Source organism: Ranitomeya imitator, chromosome 7 (genome assembly GCF_032444005.1).
Source record: "Ranitomeya imitator isolate aRanImi1 chromosome 7, aRanImi1.pri, whole genome shotgun sequence".
In the NCBI taxonomy this organism is placed as follows: domain Eukaryota; kingdom Metazoa; phylum Chordata; class Amphibia; order Anura; family Dendrobatidae; genus Ranitomeya; species Ranitomeya imitator.
In genome coordinates, this window is record NC_091288.1 from 140,516,355 (window position 1) to 140,538,296 (window position 21,942).

Here is a 21,942-nt window from a genome sequence, read left to right on the forward strand (position 1 = left end):
GCATGGAATACAACTCAACTCAATGTTGTTTCGCTAAGTTAACCACTTGAAATGTTCGATTGGTTCTTATGTGTTCCCTGTATTTCACGTGGAAAGCTTGTGGCGCTGTGGCTTAGTTGGTTAAAGCGCCTGTCTTGTAAACAGGAGATCCTGAGTTCGAATCTCAGCAGTGCCTTGTTTTCATCATCTCAGAAACAAACTTCCTATCTTAAAATTGGGAATTCCATTGACGTACAACCTCAAACTTAGCATGGCTATGTCTCCACTGATAGTGCAATTGTGAAATTTAGAGTTTCTTCTGCATAAGAAATGAAGCAGTGCTCAGGGTATTAATACATGTGGTAAGTACGTAGCGCTGTGGCTTAGTTGTCTAAAGTGCCTGTATTGTAAACAGGAGACCCTGAGTTCAAATCTCAGCAGTGCCTTGTTTTCATCATCTCAGAAACAAACTTCCTATCAAAGAAATGAGAATTGCAATGACGTATAACTCAAATTTTCTGTGGTTACGTTTCTACTAATAATGTAATTGTGATTTTAAGAATTTCTTCTGCATAAGAAATGAACCAGTCCTCGGGGTCTTAACTCCAACTTTTCAATCTTTCCTAATTTTTCCTCCTTTTGGCCCTGCCGTGGCATTCCTTCAATCTGCCTATTCTGTGTCATAACTAGGAAGAAAAACAAGTCCCAAATTGAAGCTGTGCTAAAAGATGGATCATTTAATTATAGAATTTCAAAACATAAGGCCTTGTCATTGAACGAGAATCTATTGCATACTGCAAATTGTCAATGTCGTTGAATGAATGCTATTCATAATTTACTTTTTTTCTTAATTGTCACGACTAAAAATAAAATCGTATTCCACGTTTTTGCTGTGCATGGAATTCAACTCAACTCAATGTTGTTTCGCTAAGTTAACCACTTGAAATGCTTGATTGGTTCTTATGTGTTCCCTGCATTTCACGTGGAAATTTTGTGGCGCTGTGGCCTAGTTGGTTTAAGCGCCTGTCTTGTAAACAGGAGATCCTGAGTTCGAATCTCAGCAGTGCCTTGCTTTCATCATCTCAGAAACAAACTTCCTATCTTAAAAATGGGAATTCCATTGACGTACAACCTCAAACTTACCATGGCTACGTCAATGCTGATAGTGCAATTGTGAAATTTAGAGTTTCTTCTGCATAAGAAATGAACCAGTGCTCAGGGTTTTAATACATGTGGTAAGTATGTAGCGCTGTGGCTTAGTTGTCTAAAGTGCCTGCCTTGTAAACAGGAGACCCTGAGTTCAAATCTCAGCAGTGCCTTGTTTTCATCATCTCAGAAACAAACTTCCTATTTAAGAAATAAGAATTGCAATGACGTATAACTCAAATTTTCTGTGGTTACGTTTCTACTAATAATGTAATTGTGATTTTAAGAATTTCTTCTGCATAAGAAATGAACCAGTCCTCAGGGTCTTAACTCCAACTTTTCAATCTTTCCTAATTTTTCCTCCTTTTGGCCCTGCCGTGGCATTCCTTCAATCTGCCTATTCTGTGTCATAACTAGGAAGAAAAACAAGTCCCAAATTGAAGCTGTGCTAAAAGATGGATCATTTAATTATAGAATTTCAAAACATAAGGCCTTGTCATTGAACCAGAATCTATTGCATACTGCAAATTGTCAATGTCGTTGAATGAATGCTATTCATAATTTACTTTTTTTCTTAATTGTCATGACTGGAAATGAAATCCTGTTCCACGTTTTTGCTGTGCATGGAATACAACTCAAATCAATGTTGTTTCGCTAAGTTAACCACTTGAAATGTTCGATTGGTTCTTATGTGTTCCCTGCATTTCACATGGAAATTTTGTGGCGCTGTGGCTTAGTTGGTTAAAGCGCCTGTCTTGTAAACAGGAGATCCTAAGTTCGAATCTCAGCAGTGCCTTGTTTTCATCATCTCAGAAACAAACTTCCTATCTTAAAAATGGGAATTCCATTGACGTACAACCTCAAACTTACCATGGCTACGTCTCTACTGATAGTGCAATTGTGAAACTTAGAGTTTCTTCTGCATAAGAAATGAACCAGTGCTCAGGGTTTTGAATGAATGCTATTCATAATTTACTTAGTTTCTTAATTGTCACGACTAAAAATAAAATCGTATTCCACGTTTTTGCTGTGCATGGAATTCAACTCAACTCAATGTTGTTTCGCTAAGTTAACCACTTGAAATGCTTGATTGGTTCTTATGTGTTCCCTGCATTTCACGTGGAAATTTTGTGGCGCTGTGGCCTAGTTGGTTTAAGCGCCTGTCTTGTAAACAGGAGATCCTGAGTTCGAATCTCAGCAGTGCCTTGTTTTCATCATCTCAGAAACAAACTTCCTATCTTAAAAATGGGAATTCCATTGACGTACAACCTCAAACTTACCATGGCTACGTCAATGCTGATAGTGCAATTGTGAAATTTAGAGTTTCTTCTGCATAAGAAATGAACCAGTGCTCAGGGTTTTAATACATGTGGTAAGTATGTAGCGCTGTGGCTTAGTTGTCTTAAGTGCCTGTCTTGTAAACAGGAGACACTGAGTTCAAATCTCAGCAGTGCCTTGTTTTCATCATCTCAGAAACAAACTTCCTATCTAAGAAATGGGAATTTCAATGACGTATAACTCAAATTTTCTGTGGCTACGTCTCTACTAATAATGCAATTGTGATTTTAAGAGTTTCTTCTGCATAAGAAATGAACCAGTCCTCAGGGTCTTAAATCCAACTTTTCAATCTTTCCTAATTTTTCCTCCTTTTGGCCCTGCCGTGGCATTCCTTCAATCTGCCTACTCTGTGTCATAACTTGGAAGAAAAACAAGTCCCAAATTGAAGCTGTGCTAAAAGATGGATCATTCAATTATAGAATTTCAAAACATAAGGCCTTGTCTTTGAACCAGAATCTATTGCATACTGCAAATTGTCAATGTCGTTGAATGAATGCTATTCATAATTTACTTTTTTTCTTAATTGTCATGACTGGAAATGAAATCCTGTTCCACGTTTTTGCTGTGCATGGAATACAACTCAAATCAATGTTGTTTCGCTAAGTTAACCACTTGAAATGTTCGATTGGTTCTTATGTGTTCCCTGCATTTCACGTGGAAATTTTGTGGCGCTGTGGCTTAGTTGGTTAAAGCGCCTGTCTTGTAAACAGGAGATCTTAAGTTCGAATCTCAGCAGTGACTTGTTTTCATCATCTCAGAAACAAACTTCCTATCTTAAAAATGGGAATTCCATTGACGTACAACCTCAAACTTACCATGGCTACGTCTCTACTGATAGTGCAATTGTGAAACTTAGAGTTTCTTCTGCATAAGAAATGAACCAGTGCTCAGGGTTTTGAATGAATGCTATTCATAATTTACTTGGTTTCTTAATTGTCATGACTGAAAATAAAATCCTGTTCCACGTTTTTGATGTGCATGGGACACAACTTAACTCAATGTTGTTTCGCTAAGTTAACCACTTGAAATGCTCGATTGGTTCTTATGTGTGCACTGCATTTCACGCGGAAAGCTTGTGGCGCTGTGGCTTGGTTGTCTGAAGTGCACGTCTTGTAAACAGGAGACCCTGAGTTCAAATCTCAGCAGTGCCTTGTTTTCATCATTCATCTCAGAAACAAACTTCCTATCTAAGAAATGGGAATTTCAATGACTTATAACTCAAATTTTCTGTGGCTACGTCTCTACTAATAATGCAATGGTGATATTAAGAATTTCTGCTGCATAAGAAATGAACCAGTCCTCAGGGTCTTAATTCCAACTTTTCAATCTTTCCTAATTTTTCCTCCTTTTGGCCTTGCCGTGGCATTCCTTCAATCTGCCTATTCTGTGAAGAAAAACAAGTCCCAAATTGAAGCTGTGCTAAAAGATGGATCATTCAACTATAGAATTTCAAAACATAAGGCCTTGTCATTGAACCAGAATCTACTGCATACTGCCCCAATCTAACTGTAAAGAATAGACACTGTAAAATCTTCAACGAAAACACACTGACCCGTAAAAATAATCATTACATCTTTTCTCTTTAGCGCATGTGCGCGAGGTGGCCGAGTGGTTAAGGCGATGGACTGCTATTCCATTGTGCTCTGCATGCATGGGTTCAAATCCCATCCTCGTTGGTTTAATTTGCTTGTTTCATGTTGTATTGTTTTGTTTTCATTTCTAGCCAAAGCTGTAGATACGTCAAGCTTGAAAGTTTATCTTCCTTTTTAAGAAAGCTGCTATCAAACTTTGCAGAGTTAGAAGTGTAATTCCACTGGTTTTATTTTGAAATGCTTGATGCCATCCTTTATTCTCTAAAGAAAGTTATATCGTCTAATTCCTTTGTCATGCAAGAACAAAAGTCCACTTTTTTTTGGCTAAAATGACCTAAACTGAGATGTAGAAAGAAGACCACTGCTGACGTTCGAAATCAAGATTTTCTGTTTACTAAACAGGCGCTTAGACCAACTAAGCCAAAGGACAAAAAGGTGTGATACTTTAGAAAGCCTGCTTAGCGAGTCAGATGCATAAAGAGGAGGAATTTCAAAATAAAATCCACTGGTTTTAAGTTGTCATGCTTGATGCCATCTTTCTTCCTTTTTGGCCCTTATACAGAAGACATTCTTCATCTCACAATTGCACTATCAGTAAAGACGTAGCCAAGGTAAATTTGAGGTTTCATGCAAGTGAAATTCCCATTTTTAAGATAGGAAGTTTCTTATTGAGATGATGAAAACAAGACACTCCTGAGATTCGAACTCAGGATCTCCTGTTTACTAGACAGGCGCTTTAACCAACTAAGCCACAGCACCACAAGCTGGAAAGCCTATGAACTCTAGGGAAGATGTAAGCACCGATCAAACCTTTCAAGTGGTTAACTTAACAAGACAACATTGAGTTGAGTTTCATTCCATGCACACAGAAACGTGGAACAGGATTTCATTCTCAGTCATGACAATTAAGAAACCAAGGAAATTATGAATAGCATTCATTCAACGACATTGACAATTTGCAGAATGCAATAGAATCTGGATCGATGACAAGGCCTTGTGTTTTGAAGTTCCATAATTGAATGATCCATCTTCTAGCACAGCTTCAATTTGGTACTTGTTTTTCTTCCAAGTTATGACACAGAATAGGCAGATTGAAGGAATGCCACAGCAGGGCCAAAAGAGTTTGCCCCAATCTAACTGTAAAGAATAGACACTGTAATATCTTCAACGAAAACACACTGACCCGTAAAAATAATCATTACATCTTTTCTCCTTAGCGCATGTGCACCATGTAGACGAGGTGGCCGAGTGGTTAAGGCGATGGACTGCTAATCCATTGTGCTCTGCATGCATGGGTTCAAATCCCATCCTCGTCGGTTTAATCTGCTTGTTTCATGTTGTATTGTTTTGTTTTCATTTCTAGCCAAAGCGGTAGATACGTCAAGCTTGAATGTTTATCTTCCTTTTTAAGAAAGCTGCTATCAAACTTTGCAGAGTTAGAAGTGTAATTCCACTGGTTTTATTTTGAAATGCTTGATGCCATCCTTTATTCTCTAAAGAAAGTTATATCGTCTAATTCCTTTTTAAGCGTTTCGACAGCAGAGATTTTTTTTCTCTCAACTGCACTATGTTATGACCGTGGTAAAGACTTGTTTAATGTCATACAAGAACAAAAGTCCACTTTTTTTTGGCTAAAATGACCAAAACTGAGATGAAGAAATAAAACCACTGCTGACGTTCGAAATCAAGATTTTCTGTTTACTAAACAGGCGCTTAGACCAACTAAGCCAAAGGACAAAAAGGTGTGATACTTTAGAAAGCCTGCTTAGCGAGTCAGATGCATAAAGAGGAGGAATTTCAAAATAAAATCCATTGGTTTTAAGTTGTCATGCTTCATGCCATCTTTCTTCCTTTTTGGCCCTTATATACTACTCACCCAAACTGAGATGAAGAAAGAAAACCACTGCTGACATTCAAAATCAAGATTTTCTGTTTACTAAAAAGGCGCTTAGACCAACTAAGCCAAAGGACAAAAAGGTGTGATACTTTAGAAAGCCTGCTTAGAGAGTCAGATGCATAAAGAGGATAAATTTCAAAATAAAATCCACTGGTTTTAAGTTGTCATGCTTGATGCCATCTTTCTTCCTTTTTGGCCCTTAACCCCTTCGCGACATGCGCCGTACTAGTACTGCGCTGCCGGCACTGCATTAGTGCCAGCAGCAGTACTAGTACGGCGCACCGATCACCGCGGTCTCGCGCTGAGCGCCGCGGTGATCGGGTGCGGGGGTCAGCTGTATATGACAGCTGACACCCCGCAGCAATGCCCACGATCGGCGCTATCGCCGATCGCGGGCATTTAACCCCTCTGATGCCGCTGTCAGTAGTGACAGCGACATAGAGGGGGATCGCGCAGGGACGGGGGCTCCTTGCGCTCTCCCACCGGAGCAACGCAATGAGATCGCGTTGCTCCGGTGACCCGGAAGGAGTCCCCGGATCCAAGATGGCCGCCGGACCCCTTCCGGGTCATGAAGTGACCTGGCTAGCCGGCGCCTGCTGAGAGCAGGCGCTGGAGAGCCAGCTAAGCTGCCTGTCAGATCGTTGATCTGACACTGTGCTATGCACAGTGTCAGATCAACGATCTGATCTAATACAGAGATGTCCCACCCTGGGACAATGTTAGAAAGTTAAAAAAAAAAAAATAGAATGTGTAAAAAAAAATAAAAAAAAATCCCCCCCCCAAAAAAAAAAACATTTCCCAATAAATCCATTTATTTATGTAAAAAAAAAAACAAAACAATAAATGTACACATATTTGGTATCGCCGCGTCCGTAACGACCCGCTCTATAAAACTGTCCCACTAGTTAACCCCTTCAGTGAACACCGCAAAAAAAAAAAAAAAAAAACAAGGCAAAAAACAACGTTTTATTATCATACAGGCGAACAAAAAGTGGAATAACACGCGATCAAAACAACGGATATAAATAACCATGGTACCGCTGAAAACGTCATCTTGTCCCGCAAAAAGAAGCCGCCATGCAGCATCATCAGCAGAAAAATAAAAAAGTTATAGCTCTCAGAATAATGCGATGCAAAAACAATTATTTTTTTATATAAAATAGTTTTTATTGTGTAAAAGCGCCAAAACATAAAAGAAATTACATAAATGAGGTATCGCTGTAATCGTACTGACCCGAAGAATAAAACTGCTTTATCCATTTTACCACACGTGGAACGGTATAAACGCCCCCCCTAAAAGAAATTCAGGAATTGCTGGTTTTTGTTCATTCCGCCTCCCAAAAATCGGAATAAAAAGCGATCAAAAAATGTCATCTGCCCGAAAATGTTACCAATAAAAACGTCAACTCGTCCCGCAAAAAACAAGACCTCATATGATTCTGTGGGCCAAAATATGGATAAATTATAGCTCTCAAAATGTGGTGATGCAAAAACTATTTTTTGCAATAAAAAGCGTCTTTTAGTGTGTGACAGCTGCCAATCATAAAAATCCGCCAAAAAAACGCTATAAAAGTAAATCAAACCCCCCTTCATCACCCCCTTAGTTAGGGAAAAATAATAAAATGTAAAAAAATGTATTTATTTCCATTTTCCCATTAGTGCTAGGGTTAGGGCTAGGGTTAGGGCTAGGGCTAGGGTTAGGGCTAGGGTTAGGGCTAGGGTTAGGGCTAGGGCTAGGGTTGGGGTTAGGGTTTCAGTTATAATTGGGGGTTTCCACTGTTTAGGCACATCAGGGGCTCTCCAAACGCGACATGGCGTCCGATCTCAATTCCAGCCAATTCTGCTTTGAAAAAGTAAAACAGGGCTCCTTCCCTTCCGAGTTCTCCTGTGTGCCCAAACAGTGGTTCCCCCCAACATATGGGGTATCAGCGTTCTCAGGACAAGTTGGACAACAACTTTTGGGGTCCAATTTGTCCTGTTACCCTTGGGAAAATAAAAACATAGGGGATAAAATATCATTTTCGTGGAAAAAAAAATATTTTTTATTTTCACGGCTCTGCGTTATAAACTGTAGTGAAACACTTGTTGGTTCAAAGCTCTCACAACACATCTAGATAAGTTCCTTGGGGGGTCTAGTTTCCAATATGGGGTCACTTGTGGGGGGTTTCTACTGTTTAGGTACATCAGGGGCTCTGCAAATGCAACATGACGCCTACAGACCAATCCATCTAAGTCTGCATTTCAAATGGCGCTCCTTCCCTTCCGAGCTCTGCCGTGCACCCAAACAGTGGTTCCCCCCAACATATGGGGTATCAGCATTCTCAGGACAAGTTGGACAACAACTTTTGGGGTCCAATTTGTCCTGTTACCCTTGGGAAAATAAAAACATAGGGGATAAAATATCATTTTCGTGGAAAAAAAAATATTTTCTATTTTCACGGCTCTGCGTTATAAACTGTAGTGAAACACTTGTTGGTTCAAAGCTCTCACAACACATCTAGATAAGTTCCTTGGGGGGTCTAGTTTCCAATATGGGGTCACTTGTGGGGGGTTTCTACTGTTTAGGTACATCAGGGGCTCTGCAAATGCAACATGACACCTACTGACCAATCCATCTAAGTCTGCATTTCAAATGGCGCTCCTTCCCTTCCGAGCTCTGCCGTGCACCCAAACAGTGGTTCCCCCCAACATATGGGGTATCAGCGTTCTCAGGACAAGTTGGACAAAAACTTTTGGGGTCCAATTTGTCCTGTTACCCTTGGGAAAATAAAAACATAGGGGATAAAATATCATTTTCGTGGAAAAAAAAATATTTTTTATTTTCACAGCTCTGCGTTATAAACTGTAGTGAAACACTTGTTGGTTCAAAGCTCTCACAACACATCTAGATAAGTTCCTTGGGGGGTCTAGTTTCCAATATGGGGTCACTTGTGGTGGGTTTCTACTGTTTAGGTACATCAGGGGCTCTGCAAATGCAACATGACACCTGCAGTCCATTCCATCTAAGTCTGCATTTCAAACGGTGCTCCTTCCCTTCCGAGCTCTGCCATGCACTCAAACTGTGGTTCCCCCCCACATGTGGGGTATCAGCGTACTCAGGACAAATTGTACAATAACATTTGTGGTCCAATTTCTCCTGTTACCCTTGGGAAAAAAAAATTTCGGGCTAAAACATCATTTTGTGGAAAGAAATAATGATTTTTTAATTTTCACAATGCTACATTCTAAACTTTAGTGAAACAATTGGGGGTTAAAAGTGCTCACCACACATCTAGATAAGTTCCTTAGGGGGTCTTCTTTCCAAAATGGGGTCACTTGTGGGGGGTTTCCACTGTTAAGGCACGTCAGGGGCTCTCCAAATGCGACATGGCATCCGATCTCAATTCCAGCCAATTTTGCATTGAAAAGTCAAATGGCACTCCTTCCCTTCCGAGCTCTGCCATGCGCTCAAACAGTGGTTTATCCCCATATATGAAGTATCGACGTACTCAGGACAAATTGCACAACAACTTTTGGGGTCCAATTTATCCTTTTACCCTTGGGAAAATAAAACATTTGGGGCAAAAAGATCATTTTTTGTGAAAATTAATAAAAAATTTTTTTTTACGGCTCTACATTATAAACTTCTGTGAAGCACTTGGAGGTTCAAAGTGCTCACCACACATCTAGATTAGTTCCTTAGGGGGTCTACTTTCCAAAATGGTGTCACTTGTGGGGGTTTCCACTGTTTAGGCACATCAGGGGCTCTCCAATCGTGACATGGGCTCCGATCTCAATTCCAGCAAATCTTGCATTGAAAAGTCAAATGGCGCTCCTTCCCTTCTGAGCTCTGCCATGTGCCCAAACAGTGGTTTACCCCCACATATGGGGTATCGGCGTACTCAGGACAAATTGTACAACGAATTTTGTGGTCCAATTTCTCCTGTTACCCTTGGTAAAATGAAACAAATTGGACCTGAAGTAAAAATTTTGTGAAAAAAAAGTTAAATGTTCAATTTTTTTAAACATTCAAAAAATTCCTGTGAAGCACCTGAAGGGTTAATAAACTTTTTGAATGTGGTTTTGAGTACCTTGAGGGGTGCAGTTTTTAGAATGGTGTCACTTTTGGGCATTTTCTGTCATATAGACCCCTCAAAGTCACTTCAAGTGTGAGGTGGTCCGTAAAAAAATGGTTTTGCAAATTTTGTTGCAAAAATGAGAAATCGCTGGTCAACTTTTAACCCTTATAACGTCCTAACAAAAAAAAGTTATGTTTCCAAAATTGTGCTGATGTAAAGCAGACATGTGGGAAATGTTGTTTATTAACTATATTATGTGATATAACTCTCTAATTTAAGGGCATAAAAACTTAGAGTTTGAAAATTGCTAAATTTTCATAATTTCCGACAAATTTTTGTTTTTTTCACAAATAAATGCAAGTCATATCGAAGAAGTTTTACCACTATCATGAAGTACAATATGTCACGAGAAAACAGTGTCAGAATCACCAGGATCCGTTGAAGCGTTTCAGAGTTATGACCTCATAAAGTGACAGTGGTCAGAATTGTAAAAATTGGCCCTGTCACTTAGGTGAAATCAGGCTTTGGGGTGAAGGGGTTAATCTGCTTGTTTCATGTTGTATTGTTTTGTTTTCATTTCTAGCCAAAGCGGTAGATACGTCAAGCTTGAAAGTTTATCTTCCTTTTTAAGAAAGCTGCTATCAAACTTTGCAGAGTTAGAAGTGTAATTCCACTGGTTTTATTTTGAAATGCTTGATGCCATCCTTTATTCTCTAAAGAAAGTTATATCGTCTAATTCCTTTTTAAGTGTTTCGACAGCATAGATTTTTTTTCTCTCAACTACACTATGTTATGACTGTGGTAAAGACTTGTTTAATGTCATACAAGAACAAAAGTCCACTTTTTTTTGGCTAAAATGACCCAAACTGAGATGAAGAAAGAAAACCACTGCTGACGTTCGAAATCAAGATTTTCTGTTTACTAAAAAGGCGCTTAGACCAACTAAGCCAAAGGATAAAAAGGTGTGATACTTTAGAAAGCCTGCTTAGAGAGTCAGATGCATAAAGAGGAGAAATTTCAAAATAAAATCCACTGGTTTTAAGTTGTCATGCTTGATGCCATCTTTCTTCCTTTTTGGCCCTTAATCTGCTTGTTTCATGTTGTATTGTTTTGTTTTCATTTCTAGCCAAAGCGGTAGATACGTCAAGCTTGAAAGTTTATCTTCTTTTTTAAGAAAGCTGCTATCAAACCTTGCAGAGTTAGAAGTGTAATTCCACTGGTTTTATTTTGAAATGCTTGATGCCATCCTTTATTCTCTAAAGAAAGTTATATCGTCTAATTCCTTTTTAAGCGTTTCGACAGCATAGATTTTTTTTCTCTCAACTGCACTATGTTATGACTGTGGTAAAGACTTGTTTAATGTCATACAAGAACAAAAGTCCACTTTTTTTTGGCTAAAATGACCAAAACTGAGATGAAGAAATAAAACCACTGCTGACGTTCGAAATCAAGATTTTCTGTTTAATAAACAGGCGCTTAGACCAACTAAGCCAAAGGACAAAAAGGTGTGATACTTTAGAAAGCCTGCTTAGCGAGTCAGATGCATAAAGAGGAGGAATTTCAAAATAAAATCCATTGGTTTTAAGTTGTCATGCTTGATGCCATCTTTCTTCCTTTTTGGCCCTTATATACTACTCACCCAAACTGAGATGAAGAAAGAAAACCACTGCTGACGTTCAAAATCAAGATTTTCTGTTTACTAAAAAGGCGCTTAGACCAACTAAGCCAAAGGACAAAAAGGTGTGATACTTTAGAAAGCCTGCTTAGAGAGTCAGATGCATAAAGAGGATAAATTTCAAAATAAAATCCACTGGTTTTAAGTTGTCATGCTTGATGCCATCTTTCTTCCTTTTTGGCCCTTAATCTGCTTGTTTCATGTTGTATTGTTTTGTTTTCATTTCTAGCCAAAGCGGTAGATACGTCAAGCTTGAAAGTTTATCTTCCTTTTTAAGAAAGCTGCTATCAAACTTTGCAGAGTTAGAAGTGTAATTCCACTGGTTTTATTTTGAAATGCTTGATGCCATCCTTTATTCTCTAAAGAAAGTAATATCGTCTAATTCCTTTTTAAGCGTTTCGACAGCATACATTTTTTTTCTCTCAACTGCACTATGTTATGACTGTGGTAAAGACTTGTTTAATGTCATACAAGAACAAAAGTCCACTTTTTTTTGGCTAAAATGACCCAAACTGAGATGAAGAAAGAAAACCACTGCTGACGTTCGAAATCAAGATTTTCTGTTTACTAAAAAGGCGCTTAGACCAACTAAGCCAAAGGATAAAAAGGTGTGATACTTTAGAAAGCCTGCTTAGAGAGTCAGATGCATAAAGAGGAGAAATTTCAAAATAAAATCCACTGGTTTTAAGTTGTCATGCTTGATGCCATCTTTCTTCCTTTTTGGCCCTTAATCTGCTTGTTTCATGTTGTATTGTTTTGTTTTCATTTCTAGCCAAAGCGGTAGATACGTCAAGCTTGAAAGTTTATCTTCCTTTTTAAGAAAGCTGCTATCAAACTTTGCAGAGTTAGAAGTGTAATTCCACTGGTTTTATTTTGAAATGCTTGATGCCATCCTTTATTCTCTAAAGAAAGTTATATCGTCTAATTCCTTTTTAAGCGTTTCGACAGCAGAGATTTTTTTTCTCTCAACTGCACTATGTTATGACTGTGGTAAAGACTTGTTTAATGTCATACAAGAACAAAAGTCCACTTTTTTTTGGCTAAAATGACCCAAACTGAGATGAAGAAAGAAAACCACTGCTGACGTTTGAAATCAAGATTTTCTGTTTACTAAACAGGCGCTTAGACCAACTAAGCCAAAGGACAAAAAGGTGTGATACTTTAGAAAGCCTGCTTAGCGAGTCAGATGCATAAAGAGGAGGAATTTCAAAATAAAATCCACTGATTTTAAGTGGTCATGCTTGATGCCATCTTTCTTCCTTTTTGGCCCATATACAGAAGACATTCTTCATCTCACAACTGCACTATGAGTAAAGACGTAGCCAAGGTAAATTTGAGGTTTCATGCAAGTGAAATTCCCATTTTTAAGATAGGAAGTTTCTTTTTGAGATGATGAAAACAAGGCACTTCTGAGATTCGAACTCAGGATCTCCTGTTTACTAGACAGGCGCTTTAACCAACTAAGCCACAGCACCACAAGCTGGAAAGCCTATGAAATCTAGGGAAGATGTAAGCACCGATCAAACCTTTCAAGTGGTTAACTTAACAAGACAACATTGAGTTGAGTTTCATTCCGTGCACACAGAAACGTGGAACAGGATTTCATTCTCTGTCATGACAATTAAGAAACCAAGTAAATTATGAATAGCATTCATTTAACGACATTGACAATTTGCAAAATGCAATAGAATCTGGATCGATGACAAGGCCTTGGGTTTTGAAATTCCATAATTGAATGATCCATCTTCTAGCACAGCTTCAATTTGGTACTTGTTTTTCTTCCAAGTTATGACACAGAATAGGCAGATTGAAGGAATGCCACAGCAGGGCCAAAAGCGTTTGCCCCAATCTAACTGTAAAGAATAGACACTGTAATATCTTCAACGAAAACACACTGACCCGTAAAAATAATCATTACATCTTTTCTCCTTAGCGCATGTGTGCCATGTAGACGAGGTGGCCGAGTGGTTTAGGCGATGGACTGCTAATCCATTGTGCTCTGCTTGCATGGGTTTGAATCCCATCCTCGTCGGTTTAATCTGCTTGTTTCATGTTGTATTGTTTTGTTTTCATTTCTAGCCAAAGCGGTAGATACGACAAGCTTGAAAGTTTATCTTCCTTTTTAAGAAAGCTGCTATCAAACTTTGCAGAGTTAGAAGTGTAATTCCACTGGTTTTATTTTGAAATGCTTGATGCCATCCTTTATTCTCTAAAGAAAGTTATATCGTCCAATTCCTTTTTAAGCGTTTCGACAGCATAGATTTTTTTTCTCACAACTGCACTATGTTATGACTGTGGTAAAGACTTGTTTAATGTCATACAAGAACAAAAGTCCACTTTTTTTTGGCTAAAATGACCCAAACTGAGATGAAGAAAGAAAACCACTGCTGACGTTCGAAATCAAGATTTTCTGTTTACTAAACAGGCGCTTAGACCAACTAAGCCAAAGGACAAAAAGGTGTGATACTTTGGAAAGCCTGCTTAGAGAGTCAGATGCATAAAGAGGAGAAATTTCAAAATAAAATCCACTGGTTTTAAGTTGTCATGCTTGATGCCATCTTTCTTCCTTTTTGGCCCTTAATCTGCTTGTTTCATGTTGTATTGTTTTGTTTTCATTTCTAGCCAAAGCGGTAGATACGTCAAGCTTGAAAGTTTATCTTCCTTTTTAAGAAAGCTGCTATCAAACTTTGCAGAGTTAGAAGTGTAATTCCACTGGTTTTATTTTGAAATGCTTGATGCCATCCTTTATTCTCTAAAGAAAGTTATATCGTCTAATTCCTTTTTAAGCGTTTCGACAGCATAGATTTTTTTTCTCTCAACTGCACTATGTTATGACTGTGGTAAAGACTTGTTTAATGTCATAAAAGAACAAAAGTCCACTTTTTTTTGGCTAAAATGACCCAAACTGAGATGAAGAAAGAAAACCACTGCTGACGTTCGAAATCAAGATTTTCTGTTTACTAAAAAGTCGCTTAGACCAACTAAGCCAAAGGATAAAAAGGTGTGATACTTTAGAAAGCCTGCTTAGAGAGTCAGATGCATAAAGAGGAGAAATTTCAAAATAAAATCCACTGGTTTTAAGTTGTCATGCTTGATGCCATCTTTCTTCCTTTTTGGCCCTTAATCTGCTTGTTTCATGTTGTATTGTTTTGTTTTCATTTCTAGCCAAAGCGGTAGATACGTCAAGCTTGAAAGTTTATCTTCCTTTTTAAGAAAGCTGCTATCAAACTTTGCAGAGTAAAAAGTGTAATTCCACTGGTTTTATTTTGAAATGCTTGATGCCATCCTTTATTCTCTAAAGAAAGTTATATCGTCTAATTCCTTTTTAAGCGTTTCGACAGCAGAGATTTTTTTTCTCTCAACTGCACTATGTTATGACTGTGGTAAAGACTTGTTTAATGTCATACAAGAACAAAAGTCCACTTTTTTTGGCTAAAATGACCCAAACTGAGATGAAGAAAGAAAACCACTGCTGACGTTTGAAATCAAGATTTTCTGTTTACTAAACAGGCGCTTAGACCAACTAAGCCAAAGGACAAAAAGGTGTGATACTTTAGAAAGCCTGCTTAGCGAGTCAGATGCATAAAGAGGAGGAATTTCAAAATAAAATCCATTGGTTTTAAGTTGTCATGCTTGATGCCATCTTTCTTCCTTTTTGGCCCTTATATACTACTCACCCAAACTGAGATGAAGAAAGAAAACCACTGCTGATGTTCAAAATCAAGATTTTCTGTTTACTAAAAAGGCGCTTAGACCAACTAAGCCAAAGGACAAAAAGGTGTGATACTTTAGAAAGCCTGCTTAGAGAGTCAGATGCATAAAGAGGATACATTTCAAAATAAAATCCACTGGTTTTAAGTTGTCATGCTTGATGCCATCTTTCTTCCTTTTTGGCCCTTAATCTGCTTGTTTCATGTTGTATTGTTTTGTTTTCATTTCTAGCCAAAGCGGTAGATACGTCAAGCTTGAAAGTTTATCTTCCTTTTTAAGAAAGCTGCTATCAAACTTTGCAGAGTTAGAAGTGTAATTCCACTGGTTTTATTTTGAAATGCTTGATGCCATCCTTTATTCTCTAAAGAAAGTTATATCGTCTAATTCCTTTTTAAGCGTTTCGACAGCATAGATTTTTTTTCTCTCAACTGCACTATGTTATGACTGTGGTAAAGACTTGTTTAATGTCATACAAGAACAAAAGTCCACTTTTTTTTGGCTAAAATGACCCAAACTGAGATGAAGAAAGAAAACCACTGCTGACGTTCGAAATCAAGATTTTCTGTTTACTAAAAAGGCGCTTAGACCAACTAAGCCAAAGGATAAAAAGGTGTGATACTTTAGAAAGCCTGCTTAGAGAGTCAGATGCATAAAGAGGAGAAATTTCAAAATAAAATCCACTGGTTTTAAGTTGTCATGCTTGATGCCATCTTTCTTCCTTTTTGGCCCTTAATCTGCTTGTTTCATGTTGTATTGTTTTGCTTTCATTTCTAGCCAAAGCGGTAGATACGTCAAGCTTGAAAGTTTATCTTCCTTTTTAAGAAAGCTGCTATCAAACTTTGCAGAGTTAGAAGTGTAATTCCACTGGTTTTATTTTGAAATGCTTGATGCCATCCTTTATTCTCTAAAGAAAGTTATATCGTCTAATTCCTTTTTAAGCGTTTCGACAGCAGAGATTTTTTTTCTCTCAACTGCACTATGTTATGACTGTGGTAAAGACTTGTTTAATGTCATACAAGAACAAAAGTCCACTTTTTTTTGGCTAAAATGACCCAAACTGAGATGAAGAAAGAAAACCACTGCTGACGTTTGAAATCAAGATTTTCTGTTTACTAAACAGTCGCTTAGACCAACTAAGCCAAAGGACAAAAAGGTGTGATACTTTAGAAAGCCTGCTTAGAGAGTCAGATGCATAAAGAGGAGAAATTTCAAAATAAAATCCACTGGTTTTAAGTTGTCATGCTTGATGCCATCTTTCTTCCTTTTTGGCCCTTAATCTGCTTGTTTCATGTTGTATTGTTTTGTTTTCATTTCTAGCCAAAGCGGTAGATACGTCAAGCTTGAAAGTTTATCTTCCTTTTTAAGAAAGCTGCTATCAAACTTTGCAGAGTAAAAAGTGTAATTCCACTGGTTTTATTTTGAAATGCTTGATGCCATCCTTTATTCTCTAAAGAAAGTTATATCGTCTAATTCCTTTTTAAGCGTTTCGACAGCATAGATTTTTTTTCTCTCAACTGCACTATGTTATGACTGTGGTAAAGACTTGTTTAATGTCATACAAGAACAAAAGTCCACTTTTTTTGGCTAAAATGACCCAAACTGAGATGAAGAAAGAAAACCACTGCTGACGTTTGAAATCAAGATTTTCTGTTTACTAAACAGGCGCTTAGACCAACTAAGCCAAAGGACAAAAAGGTGTGATACTTTAGAAAGCCTGCTTAGCGAGTCAGATGCATAAAGAGGAGGAATTTCAAAATAAAATCCATTGGTTTTAAGTTGTCATGCTTGATGCCATCTTTCTTCCTTTTTGGCCCTTATATACTACTCACCCAAACTGAGATGAAGAAAGAAAACCACTGCTGATGTTCAAAATCAAGATTTTCTGTTTACTAAAAAGGCGCTTAGACCAACTAAGCCAAAGGACAAAAAGGTGTGATACTTTAGAAAGCCTGCTTAGAGAGTCAGATGCATAAAGAGGATACATTTCAAAATAAAATCCACTGGTTTTAAGTTGTCATGCTTGATGCCATCTTTCTTCCTTTTTGGCCCTTAATCTGCTTGTTTCATGTTGTATTGTTTTGTTTTCATTTCTAGCCAAAGCGGTAGATACGTCAAGCTTGAAAGTTTATCTTCCTTTTTAAGAAAGCTGCTATCAAACTTTGCAGAGTTAGAAGTGTAATTCCACTGGTTTTATTTTGAAATGCTTGATGCCATCCTTTATTCTCTAAAGAAAGTTATATCGTCTAATTCCTTTTTAAGCGTTTCGACAGCATAGATTTTTTTTCTCTCAACTGCACTATGTTATGACTGTGGTAAAGACTTGTTTAATGTCATACAAGAACAAAAGTCCACTTTTTTTTGGCTAAAATGACCCAAACTGAGATGAAGAAAGAAAACCACTGCTGACGTTCGAAATCAAGATTTTCTGTTTACTAAAAAGGCGCTTAGACCAACTAAGCCAAAGGATAAAAAGGTGTGATACTTTAGAAAGCCTGCTTAGAGAGTCAGATGCATAAAGAGGAGAAATTTCAAAATAAAATCCACTGGTTTTAAGTTGTCATGCTTGATGCCATCTTTCTTCCTTTTTGGCCCTTAATCTGCTTGTTTCATGTTGTATTGTTTTGCTTTCATTTCTAGCCAAAGCGGTAGATACGTCAAGCTTGAAAGTTTATCTTCCTTTTTAAGAAAGCTGCTATCAAACTTTGCAGAGTTAGAAGTGTAATTCCACTGGTTTTATTTTGAAATGCTTGATGCCATCCTTTATTCTCTAAAGAAAGTTATATCGTCTAATTCCTTTTTAAGCGTTTCGACAGCAGAGATTTTTTTTCTCTCAACTGCACTATGTTATGACTGTGGTAAAGACTTGTTTAATGTCATACAAGAACAAAAGTCCACTTTTTTTTGGCTAAAATGACCCAAACTGAGATGAAGAAAGAAAACCACTGCTGACGTTTGAAATCAAGATTTTCTGTTTACTAAACAGTCGCTTAGACCAACTAAGCCAAAGGACAAAAAGGTGTGATACTTTAGAAAGCCTGCTTAGCGAGTCAGATGCATAAAGAGGAGGAATTTCAAAATAAAATCCACTGATTTTAAGTGGTCATGCTTGATGCCATCTTTCTTCCTTTTTGGCCCATATACAGAAGACATTCTTCATCTCACAACTGCACTATGAGTAAAGACGTAGCCAAGGTAAATTTGAGGTTTCATGCAAGTGAAATTCCCATTTTTAAGATAGGAAGTTTCTTTTTGAGATGATGAAAACAAGGCACTGCTGAGATTCGAACTCAGGATCTCCTGTTTACTAGCCAGGCGCTTTAACCAACTAAGCCACAGCACCACAAGCTGGAAAGCCCATGAAATCTAGGGAAGATGTAAGCACCGATCAAACCTTTCAAGTGGTTTTCTTAACAAGACAACATTGAGTTGAGTTTCATTCCGTGCACACAGAAACGTGGAACAGGATTTCATTCTCAGTCATGACAATTAAGAAACCAAGTAAATTATGAATAGCATTCATTCAACGACATTGACAATTTGCAAAATGCAATAGAATCTGGATCGATGACAAGGCCTTGGGTTTTGAAGTTCCATAATTGAATGATCCATCTTCTAGCACAGCTTCAATTTGGTACTTGTTTTTCTTCCAAGTTATGACACAGAATAGGCAGATTGAAGGAATGCCACAGCAGGGCCAAAAGAGTTTGCCCCAATCTAACTGTAAAGAATAGACACTGTAATATCTTCAACGAAAACACACTGACCCGTAAAAATAATCATTACATCTTTTCTCCTTAGCGCATGTGCGCCATGTAGACGAGGTGGCCGAGTGGTTAAGGCGATGGACTGCTAATCCATTGTGCTCTGCATGCATGGGTTTGAATCCCATCCTCGTCGGTTTAATCTGCTTGTTTCATGTTGTATTGTTTTGTTTTCATTTCTAGCCAAAGCGGTAGATACGTCAAGCTTGAAAGTTTATCTTCCTTTTTAAGAAAGCTGCTATCAAACTTTGCAGAGTTAGAAGTGTAATTCCACTGGTTTTATTTTGAAATGCTTGATGCCATCCTTTATTCTCTAAAGAAAGTTATATCGTCTAATTCCTTTTTAAGCGTTTCGACAGCAGAGATTTTTTTTCTCTCAACTGCACTATGTTATGACTGTGGTAAAGACTTGTTTAATGTCATACAAGAACAAAAGTCCACTTTTTTTTGGCTAAAATGACCCAAACTGAGATGAAGAAAGAAAACCACTGCTGACGTTTGAAATCAAGATTTTCTGTTTACTAAACAGGCGCTTAGACCAACTAAGCCAAAGGACAAAAAGGTGTGATACTTTAGAAAGCCTGCTTAGCGAGTCAGATGCATAAAGAGGAGGAATTTCAAAATAAAATCCACTGGTTTTAAGTTGTCATGATTGATGCCATCTTTCTTCCTTTTTGGCCCTTATATACTACTCACCCAAACTGAGATGAAGAAAGAAAACCACTGCTGATGTTCAAAATCAAGATTTTCTGTTTACTAAAAAGGCGCTTAGACCAACTAAGCCAAAGGACAAAAAGGTGTGATACTTTAGAAAGCCTGCTTAGAGAGTCAGATGCATAAAGAGGAGAAATTTCAAAATAAAATCCACTGGTTTTAAGTTGTCATGATTGATGCCATCTTTCTTCCTTTTTGGCCCTTATACAGAAGACATTCTTCATCTCACAATTGCACTATCAGTAAAGACGTAGCCAAGGTAAATTTGAGGTTTCATGCAAGTGAAATTCCCATTTTTAAGATAGGAAGTTTCTTTTTGAGATGATGAAAACAAGGCACTGCTAAGATTCAAACTCAGGATCTCCTGTTTACTAGACAGGCGCTTTAACCAACTAAGCCACAGCACCACAAGCTGGAAAGCCTACGAAATGCAATAGAATCTGGATCGATGACAAGGCCTTGGGTTTTGAAGTTCCATAATTGAATGATCCATCTTCTAGCACAGCTTCAACTTGGTGCTTGTTTTTCTTCCAAGTTATGACACAGAATAGGCAGATTGAAGGAATGCCACAGCAGGGCCAAAAGAGTTTGCCCCAATCTAACTGTAAAGAATAGACACTGTAATATCTTCAATGAAAACACACTGACCCGTAAAAATAATCATTACATCTTTTCTCCTTAGCGCATGTGCGCCATGTAGACGAGGTGGCCGAGTGGTTAAGGCGATGGACTGCTAATCCATTGTGCTCTGCATGCATGGGTTCGAATCCCATCCTCGTCGGTTTATTCTGCTTGTTTCATGTTGTATTGTTTTGTTTTCATTTCTAGCCAAAGCGGTAGATACGTCAAGCTTGAAAGTTTATCTTCCTTTTTAAGAAAGCTGCTATCAAACTTTGCAGAGTTAGAAGTGTAATTCCACTGGTTTTATTTTGAAATGCTTGATGCCATCCTTTATTCTCTAAAGAAAGTTATATCGTCTAATTCCTTTTTAAGCGTTTCGACAGCAGAGATTTTTTTTCTCTCAACTGCACTATGTTTTGACTGTGGTAAAGACTTGTTTAATGTCATACAAGAACAAAAGTCCACCTTTTTTTGGCTAAAATGACCCAAACTGAGATGAAGAAAGAAAACCACTGCTGACGTTCGAAATCAAGATTTTCTGTTTACTAAACAGGCACTTAGACCAACTAAGCCAAAGGACAAAAAGGTGTGATACTTTAGAAAGCCTGCTTAGCGAGTCAGATGCATAAAGAGGAGGAATTTCAAAATAAAATCCACTGGTTTTAAGTTGTCATGATTGATGCCATCTTTCTTCCTTTTTGGCCCTTATACAGAAGACATTCTTCATCTCACAATTGCACTATCAGTAAAGACGTAGCCAAGGTAAATTTGAGGTTTCATGCAAGTGAAATTCCCATTTTTAAGATAGGAAGTTTCTTTTTGAGATGATGAAAACAAGGCACTGCTAAGATTCGAACTCAGAATCTCCTGTTTACTAGACAGGCGCTTTAACCAACTAAGCCACAGCACCACAAGCTGGAAAGCCTACGAAATGCAATAGAATCTGGATCGATGACAAGGCCTTGGGTTTTGAAGTTCCATAATTGAATGATCCATCTTCTAGCACAGCTTCAACTTGGTGCTTGTTTTTCTTCCAAGTTATGACACAGAATAGGCAGATTGAAGGAATGCCACAGCAGGGCCAAAAGAGTTTGCCCCAATCTAACTGTAAAGAATAGACACTGTAATATCTTCAATGAAAACACACTGACCCGTAAAAATAATCATTACATCTTTTCTCCTTAGCGCATGTGCGCCATGTAGACGAGGTGGCCGAGTGGTTAAGGCGATGGACTGCTAATCCATTGTGCTCTGCATGCATGGGTTCGAATCCCATCCTCGTCGGTTTATTCTGCTTGTTTCATGTTGTATTGTTTTGTTTTCATTTCTAGCCAAAGCGGTAGATACGTCAAGCTTGAAAGTTTATCTTCCTTTTTAAGAAAGCTGCTATCAAACTTTGCAGAGTTAGAAGTGTAATTCCACTGGTTTTATTTTGAAATGCTTGATGCCA

The 21,942-nt window shown here is 38.0% G+C and overlaps 1 non-coding gene across 1 annotated transcript; it reads left to right on the forward strand.

The window, feature by feature from the left end:
• The first annotated feature begins 101 nt into the window (after positions 1-101).
• Positions 102-175, forward strand: TRNAT-UGU (transfer RNA threonine (anticodon UGU)). Its single transcript has one exon. It is a non-coding gene; the product is annotated as a tRNA-Thr (tRNA).
• The last annotated feature ends 21,767 nt before the right edge of the window (positions 176-21,942 follow it).